The sequence below is a fragment of the Coenobita brevimanus genome, chromosome 30, assembly GCF_032717465.1.
Source record: "Coenobita brevimanus isolate Jiangsu-jjx chromosome 30, ASM3271746v2, whole genome shotgun sequence".
Taxonomy (NCBI): domain Eukaryota; kingdom Metazoa; phylum Arthropoda; class Malacostraca; order Decapoda; family Coenobitidae; genus Coenobita; species Coenobita brevimanus.
In genome coordinates, this window is record NC_136983.1 from 40,295,810 (window position 1) to 40,305,841 (window position 10,032).

A 10,032-nucleotide genomic window follows, 5' to 3' on the forward strand; every position below is an offset into this window, starting at 1 on the left:
CCTTTGCCAAGAACCACCGGCTCCGCGGGCCCCACCGCCTGTTAAATATCCTCAAGCACACCACCACCCCCTCCGCCCTCTTCCTCACCTATGACCAAGCACAAGAGGAAAATTCTTACACTGCCGCCTGGCAGCACACACTCCGACACCTCCAGCCCGTTTATACCACCTCCAACACTCTAGCGTTCCACCTCCAGCAACAGGGACGTGACTTTTTTCAAGAACACGGTGGTGAAATGCGTGGCTTTGACAGATACACATACAATACTCCGGAATATTCCGGAGAATACCGTAGTATCCCCGACATCGAGGCGAACCAGGAGCAGTGGAGTTTGCCCTCATGAATGCCGACACCCCCACTCGGACCCCACGGGGTAGCCGCCGCCAGCCACCACCACTCCGGGCAACAACGGCGTATGTCAGCCCGGGCCGTGCGCCCCTGTGACACTCAACCACCACGCCGCCGCCACCGTAGGTGAAAGACACTACCTTCGTGTGGCGGAATCACCGAGTTAGCTAGGGGTGGAGTCAGAAACAGTACTCCAGGCAGCGCCCCTCAGGTAGAGACGATCTATGGTCGCTCTGATAGTGCAAAGGTAGAGACGATCTATGGTCGCTCTGATAGTGCAAAGGTAGAGACGATCTATGGTCGCTCCCATAAAACCCCGGTAGAGACGATCAATGGTCGCTCCCCCCAAACCCAGGTAGAGACGATCTATGGTCGCTCCCCTAAAAATCAGGTAGAGACGATCAATGGTCGCTCCCCTAAAGCTCAGGTACAGACGATCAACGGTCGCTCCCTCAGCACTCCGGTAGAGATGATCAAAGGTCGCTCCCCTAAAAATCAGGTAGAGACGATCAATGGTCGCTCCCCTAAAGCTCAGGTAGAGACGATCAACGGTCGCTCCCTCAGCACTCCGGTAGAGACGATCAATGGTCGCTCCCCTAAAAACCAGGTAGAGACGATCTATGGTCGCTCCCCTAAAAATCAGGTAGAGACGATCAATGGTCGCTCCCCTAAAGCTCAGGTAGAGACAATCAACGGTCACTTCCTCAGCACTCCGGTAGAGACGATCGATGGTCGCTCCCAGGGTATAGTGAAGAGAAAGACGTCTCCATGACCGGAGGTTGAACTCCAGGGGTCACGCTCCGGAAATTCTCGGAGAGACCTCTCTGTTTCCCCCGGCCTCTGTTCCCTACGCGTGGCCTTTGAGAAGACCCACCTGTCGGGCCCCCGTGACAGCCGCTGCCGCAGTCCTCCCCTGACGGCGCCCCTGCTCGTGGGAGACCGCAGTCTGTCGCCTCTTCCGGCCCACCCTAGGACACCCGGGCTAGACCTCACCACGCCCCCGCGACGCCGGGACCTGACCCAGAGGTTCCTAGACCTCTTCGGCCCCAGTCCTAAGGGCCTTACACCGGAGCCCAGTCCGGGAACCCCTGGACGCGAGAGGACGCCCTCGCGAGTCGCCCCGTGCCCTGTCGGCTCGCCCCGCCCTGACGACGCCCTCAGTCCGACTGGATCACCGATGATGTGTCCGTGTTTCTCTCCATGAGGAAATATGAGTGACCCTGTAACAATCGTGAAGTAAGTTAAGTGTGACTCCCTTTCTCTTAGAATAAGTATTGTTCAGTAACTTTATGTAATCTCAATTGGGGCAAACCAGGGCATAATACCCAGTTGAAGGACGAGAATGTGGGTTGAGACCTCAAGTGAAAATACGTGCGAGTGTCATCCCGAAGCTTTCTAAAGACATATCTCTAGAGCCCGAAGAAAGACTAAAATATTATTGGAGTGCTATTGGCTAATCTCTGAGTAATATGGTGGAGTAGTATTTACGAGTGTTCCGACTTTGTTATGCGTTGTGAAGCGAGAGTCTACATAACATATCTAGGAGATGTGCAGTGAATAAGTTGTGCCTGCAGAAACCTATTTCCACCAAAACAACAAGGACGGCGAGTAATAACAGTATTCCCCTCCTCCGCACACTATTCCTAAAAACTCTCTCCATCCCTCGCTCCCTCTCTTAAAGTCAAAGTAAGAATCAGAGTTAATTGTCAAAGAATCTTCGCCAACAGAAAACACCTAAACTCCCTTGTTAATATCGGGCATCCTTAAATATTACCATAACTGTCTCCTCGCCGTTTTAAGTCACTCTCCGTGTCTCCCCTACCTCCTCCTGGTGGATCACAAACCCCCTCCCTCCTCACGCGCTCCGCGCGCACCTGTATTTACTGCACTCCTAGTACTAAGATTTGTTGTAGTCATTAGTATCTAGAAAGCTAGTATCCTGCGAGATACACAATATTTTAGATAAGGTTTTTGTATTGCTCTATATTGTGATGTAATGTCTGCTGAAGTGTCCTGTGTCTGACTGAAGTAATATACGTGTATGGTGTTGCCGAAGGTTTTTATGTCCTACCTCTCTTTATTGCACTAGCTCCGGTCTCGAAAGAGGACCCCGCTCCGCGTTGAGTTGAATAGGTACGAGAAGTCGAGCCTAATTCAACTCAGCATTACACTGGTGGCCAGCGGTGGTTCTAGATCCGAGCGTAGAAGAGAGGTAAATAGGAAATATTTGGGAAAATGGCAACTAAACCGCACGTTCAGTTACCCAAGTTTGACCCTGACCAGTATGACATACACACATATCTTGCAATAGTTAAACCCTTACTAGATATTGGCTTCGATAATGACCAACAAAAAATTGCAGTCACACTACCACTACTGGGTAAAGCCGCAGCGAATATTGCGCCAAAAATTGCCCCAGAACTCACCTAGCAGAACTTTACCAAGTTCGCAGTCCAAGCCATCACCCCATCACTAGGGAAAGTGGTGGCTCTATCCAAATTGGATAGCTTTACTTATGACGGGGATTTAGATAATACCCTGTTGCAGGCAAGAAGCCTGATTACTGCTGCCTACCCGGAAACAGACGAAGAAACCCGGGATCAGCACACCTTCAATACTCTGCTCCGAGTACTCCCAAGTGTTGTGAAGCAACACTTTACTATCCACGATCCGACAGGAGACATGGATAGGGATATACAGCTGATACGGCGCCTCCTGACCGCCTGCCCTCCTCCACAACAAATTAATGTTGTCAAGAAATTCCCCACCCGGCCCCCGGCTCTCCCAGCCGCACCACGTCCGCCCCTGCCCCACACCAGCCCAACCCCGACGCCTAGCCCACCCAGGGCGCACCCCTCTCGTCGGCGCCCCGCCCCGCGAGAAAACCCAAACTTAATTCTGATCAACCCGTGGGAATTCACAGCCTGTAACTCCCGTTGCCCCCTTCATGACATACGGGACCAGCTGAAAGCTGCTCGCCGCAAAAGCACAACCCCGGGTTCGCGTAAGGTCTCCGCCCTAGAAGGCGAAGCCCCAGGGGACGAGCTGGCGCCAGCGGACGATCCCCCACCAGGAGAATTAGAGCAGGAACAGGAGCACGAGAGCCCTAGCCAGCTGGATTTTTAGGCCCGCCCCCGCACCAACCCACGGTGGCGGGGGCCATCACCCCTAAGTATCGCCCCCCGGTATACCACAAGATGAAAATCAACGGCGTGAAGGCCAGACTACTAGTTGATACGGGAGCAGCCAGATCCTGTCTTTACAGCCATTATTTTTCCCGCTACAAATCACGGTTTGGCCCGCTCCGCCCCACTACCACCCACCTTTTAGATGCGGGGGATGGCCCCCTGCCCATCCGTGGGGAGACTCGGGCCCTACGGGTCGACACCCACCAGCCAGTATCTGCCCAGCACCCCTTCATCATTTTTTATTCCTCCTGCCGGAGCTATGACGGATATTTATGGCTAGACCTACTTCAAAAACTCGGAGCCACTATCGACTGTCGCAACCGACAACTCCAGTTCAACCCCCCACCCCGCTCCGTTCCAGCCGTTTATACGTGCACGCCGCAGCCCCGGCCGGAGGACCCACACAAACCCCCCCCCCGCACTCTTTCTCTTTCTTTTCCCCTTCTTCGCCTCCCCCTTCCCCTGCGCCACCCCACCCCACTCTTGCCCCCTCCTTCCCTGCCACCATTTCCGCCGCCGTTACCATCCCCTCACACCACGAGGCATGGGTGCCCCTGAACAGGCCCTCGGGCCCATCCGTTTTGTTCTCCCCCCTCCTCCCTGCCAGACCCCTTTCCGCCTGCCTCGTTTCCCCTACCTTTCCTCCCCCCCCCCACCGCGCTGCCATTCGCATCGCCAATCTCGCACCATCCCCTCTCACCCTTCCCAAAGGGCTTATCGTCGGAGAGATGGAAGAAGCCGAGCCCTGCGTCCCGGGCCCCCCCCCCCCGCCCCGCCCCCCTTCCTCCCATCCCTGACCATCTCTCCGACCAACAGTCAGACGCCTTACGCCGCCTCCTCCTGGAGTTCCAGGATTTGTTTGCGGCAGGGCCCGCAGATATAGGACACACTACGTACCTGTCTCACGAGATCCATACGACAGGCCCTCCGATACGACAGCCTTCCCGACGTAAGAACCCCCGACAGAGAGAAGAGGAGGACCGCCAAGTGCGCGAAATGGAAGAGGCGGGTGTTATTTCCCCCTCCACCAGCCCGTGGTCCTCCTCCGTCATTCTAGTGAGAAAAAAAAGACGGCACGATGCGGTTTTGCATCGATTACCGCCGCATGAACGACGTCATGATTAAGGATGCTACTCCCCTTCCCCGCGTCGACAATTCCCTAGACTCCCTATACGGGGCGTCTTGGTTTTCTACCCTTGACCTCCAGTCTGGATATTGGCAGGTCCCAGTCCACCCGGATCATCGAGGCAAGACGGCCTTCTCTACCAGTAATGGCCGACATTATGAGTTTAATGTCCTGCCATTCGGCCTCTGCAATGCCCCTGCCACGTTTTCCAGGCTGATGGAATCTGTTTTAAGCAGCCTCACTTGGGAGATATGTTTGGCCTATCTTGATGATGTCATTGTTTTTAGCCAAACCTGGGCCGATCACTTGCAGCGCCTCCGCCGAGTTTTCACCCGAATTCGCCAGGAATGCCTCAAGTTACATCCAGCCAAATGTGTCCTGGCCGCAAAAACCGTCGCGTTTCTAGGCCATACCATTTCCCAAGCAGGAATTTCCCCAGACCCCGACAAGCTGCGTGCCATAGCGGACATACCACCTCCGCAGGATGTCCACGGCATCTGTGCCTTTTTGGGGCTCGCATCCTACTACCGCCGCTTCGTGAAGGGGTTTGCACAGATTGCTAAACCTCTTCACGACCTGACGACAAAAGGGGAACCTTTCCTCTAGACAGAGGACCGACAAACCGCTTTCCAGCAGCTGAAAGACAAGCTTATCTCGGCCCCCGTCGTGGCCTTCCCCGACTATGCCCTCCCTTTTCGCCTCTACACGGACGTCTCCCTTGACGCCATTGGCGCTGTTCTAGCCCAGGTACAGGCCGGTCGGGAACACATTATTACTTGTGCCAGCCGCACACTGAACCTGGCCGAGAAAAATTATGCCGCCACCAAGCGAGAATGCCTCGGCATAATCTGGTCCCTCCAATATTTTAGAGCTTACCTTTCCGGGACCCAAGTCACTATAATAACCGACCACCAATCACTCCAGTGGCTGCGACAATCGGACTCCCAGAACGCTCAAACCGTCCGATGGCGTGACACCCTAGAGGAATTCCAATACGAGATCTCGTACGGACCCAGGAAGCTCCACACCAACGCAGATGCCCTCTCCCGCCTTCCCATCCGCGCAATCCAACCAGACCGGGACCTGCTAGAACTCTGGCACCACAAGGAACGCCCCCCCTGGATTCCAGCCTACCTGTTTCCCAAATTGTGCCGACAGGGCGACCACCTTTTAACCCCGCCTGGACACATCCTCTTGGCCCCCGATGCGGCACGTGACACCCTGCGCCAGTTACACGCCCACAACGGCATCCATTTGGGCACAAAAAAATTGCTACAGGTGTTTAATGACGTCTACTGGGCCCCGAACCCCTCCACCCTCGCCAAGGAAATTATTCAAACTTGCCGCGCCTGCGCGCTCGGGAAAGACATTACCCGGACCGCTGGGCCTTCTGGCCTTATCACCGCCCACAAACCCTGGCAGCTCCTAGCAGTCGACGTGGTAGGGCCTCTCCCTCCTAAATCGGGATATAAGTACGTGATCACTTTTGTCGACACGTACTCCAAGTTCATAATAGCCTGCCCCGCTAAAGAACATCACGCCGTCGCTGTTGCCGATGCCTTACTCCGACACGTTTTCCCTACTTTGGCATTCCCCAGGCCATCCATTCCGACAATGCCACCGAATTCTCCAGGAAAGTCTGGGAAGAGCTGGCCAGGATTTTTGGATACAAAATCTCCCACTCCTCACCATATTGGCCTCAAGGGAACGCGGTGTGTGAACGCAGCCATCGTACCTTGGCAAATCAGCTACGGACCAGAATCAAGGCTACAAAAGACAACGATTGGCCAGCACACGTCAAAATCGTCCAGTGGGGCATGAATTCGTGCCCCCGAGAGGACGGGGTTTCCACCCACGAAAGGATTTTTGGTGAAACCCACCTCCTACTACCATTACGCCATCACCTGCAACCGCCCACCTCCGCCCCTGCAACGGACCCGCTACACTTGCTAAAAAGGCGGGTATACCACCTACAGCGGAACTTAGATCTTGAACCCGACACAGCCACCAACCCCAACAAGCAGGGTGACACCGTAGTCATCGCCCACCTCCCCACTCCCCACAAACTTGCCCCTCGTTTCACGGGCCCCCACACCATCACCAAGATCCCCAACCCTTACCAGGTGGTCGTGGACTACCACGGCACTCCCCGTACCCTCCGAAACCGACACGTGCGCCCCTTCAGCACGCCCATTCCCCCCGCCCCGACCCCACCCCCCCAACCCCCAACGGCTCCCACTCCACCCTCTACAACCACATATGAGTGCTACATCTCCTCCTCCCCTTCCCCCTCTCCCCCCCCTACCACCTCCGCCTCTCCTGCCCCAGGCACCTCACCTGACATCTCCCCCGCCACCCCCCCTCCCCCTCGCCCCACCCATCCGTGGCTTGCCCCTCAGTCCTCACTCCCCCATCTCCGGCCCCTGCCGCCACCCCCTCCCCCCAGCCCATCACCACCCCATCCTTCCACACCACCACCCCTTCACCACAACCCTCTTCCACCCCCCTTCCCCTGCCCACCACCCGGACGCCCACTCCACCAATACCAAGTCCTACCACGCCCACGGCACGAAAGACAACACGCCCACACCTAACGCCCCCCTTCCCCTTCCACCCCTACCCGCACCACCATCACCCCTTCACCACCACCCCCTTCTCCCCCCCTTCCCCTGCCCACCACCCGTACGCCCACTCCACCAATACCACGTTCTACCACGCCCGCGGCACGAAAGACAACACGCCCACACCCAATGCCCCCCTCCCCCCCACCCCTACCCTCACCACCACCACCACCCGCTCCGGCCGTCTCTCACGCCCACCCGCCCGATATTCCCACACCCCTACACCACCCACCTCCCCGCGACTTCACACCGTCCAGCTACATCGGGCCCAAATCCCTCCTACCTGTACTCCCCAGAGACTCAACGCCGCATTACTACCGCACAAAGCCCGGCCTTCACCCACTCTGTCCGGCATTCCACCTCCAACCTTACTGACAACCACACCAAGCAACATGAGGATTAAGTGAGCTGTATGGGCCCCTTCTTTTGCCAAGAAACACCGGCTCCGCGGGCCCCACCGCCTGTTAAATATCCTCAAGCACACCACCACCCCCTCCGCCCTCTTCCTCACCTATGACCAAGCACAAGAGGAAAATTCTTACACTGCCGCCTGGCAGCACACACTCCGACACCTCCAGCCCGTTTACACCACCTCCAACACTCTAGCGTTCCACCTCCAGCCACAGGGACGTGACTTTTTTCAAGAACACGGTGGTGAAATGCGTGGCTTTGACAGATACACATACAATACTCCGGAATATTCCGGAGAATACCGTAGTATCCCCGACATCGAGGCGAACCAAGAGCAGTGGAGTTCGCCCTCAAGAATGCCGACACCCCCACTCGGACCCCACGGGGTAGCCGCCGCCAGCCACCACCACTCCGGGCAACAACGGCGTTTGTCAGCCCGGGCCGTGCGCCCCTGTGACACTCAACCACCACGCCGCCGCCCCCGTAGGTGAAAGACACTACCTTCGTGTGGCGGAATCACCGAGTTAGCTAGGGGTGGAGTCAGAAACAGTACTCCAGGCAGCGCCCCTCAGGTAGAGACGATCTATGGTCGCTCCCATAAAACCCCGGTAGAGACGATCTATGGTCGCTCCCATAAAACCCCGGTAGAGACGATCAATCGTCGCTCCCCCCAAACCCAGGTAGAGACGATCAATGGTCGCTCTCCTAAAGCTCAGGTAGAGACGATCAACGGTCGCTCCCTCAGCACTCCGGTAGAGACGATCAAAGGTCGCTCCCCTAAAAATCAGGTAGAGACGATCAATGGTCGCTCCCCTAAAGCTCAGGTAGAGACGATCAACAGTCGCTCCCTCAGCACTCCGGTAGAGACGATCAATGGTCGCTCCCCTAAAAACCAAGTAGAGACGATCTATGGTCGCTCCCCTAAAAATCAGGTAGAGACGATCAATGGTCGCTCCCCTAAAGCTCAGGTAGAGACGATCAACGGTCGCTCCCTCAGCACTCCAGTAGAGACGATCGATGGTCGCTCCCCGGGTATAGTGAAGAGAAAGACGTCTCCACGACCGGAGGTTGAACTCCAGGGGTCTCGCTCCGGAAATTCTCGGAGAGGCCTCCCTGTTTCCCCCGGCCTCTGTTCCCTACGCGTGGCCTTTGAGAAGACCCACCTGTCGGGCCCCCGTGACAGCCGCTGCCGCAGTCCTCCCCTGACGGCGCCCCTGCTCGTGGGAGACCGCAGTCTGTCGCCTCTTCCGGCCCGCCCTAGGACACCCGGGCGAGACCTCACCACGCCCCCGCGACGCCGGGACCTAACCCAGAGGTTCCTAGACCTCTTCGGCCCCAGTCCTAAGGGCCTTACACCGGAGCCCAGTCCGGGAACCCCTGGACGCGAGAGGACTCCCTCGCGAGTCGCCCCGTGCCCTCTCGGCTCGCCCCGCCCTGACGACGCCCTCAGTCCGACTGGATCACCGATGATGTGTCCGTGTTTCTCTCCATGAGGAAATACGAGTGACCCTGTAACAATCATGAAGTAGGTTAAGTGTGACTCCTTTTCTCTTAGAATAAGTATTGTGCAGTAACTTTATGTAATCTCAATTGGGGCAAACCAGGGCATAATACCCAGTTGAAGGACGAGAATGTGGGTTGAAACCTCAAGTAAAAATATGTGCGAGTGTCATCCCGAAGCTTTCTAATGAAATATCTCTAGAGCCCGAAGAAAGACTAAAATATTATTGGAGTGCTATTGGCTAATCTCTGAGTAATATGGTGGAGTAGTATTTACGAGTGTTCCGACTTTGTTATGCGTTGTGAAGCGAGAGTCTACATATCATATCTAGGAGATGTGTAGTGAAGAAGTTGTGCCTGCAGAAACCTATTTCCACCAAAACAACAAGGACGGCGAGTAATAACAGTATTCCCCTCCTCCGCACACTATTCCTAAAAACTCTCTCCATCCCTCGCTCCCTCTCTTAAAGTCAAAGTAAGAATCAGAGATAATTGTCAACGAATCTTCGCCAACAGAAAACACCTAAACTCCCTTGTTAATATCGGGCATCCTTAAATATTACCATAACTGTCTCCTCGCCGTTTCAAGTCACTCTCCGTGTCTCCTCTACCTCCTCCTGGTGGATCACAAACCCCCTCCCTCCTCACGCGCTCCGCGCGCACCTGTGTTTACTGCACTCCTAGTACTAAGATTTGTTGTAGTCATTAGTATCTAGAAAGCTAGTATCCTGCGAGATACACAATATTTTAGATAAGGTTTTTGTATTGCTCTATATTGTGATGTAATGTCTGCTGAAGTGTCCTGTGTCTGACTGAAGTAATATACGTGTATGGTGT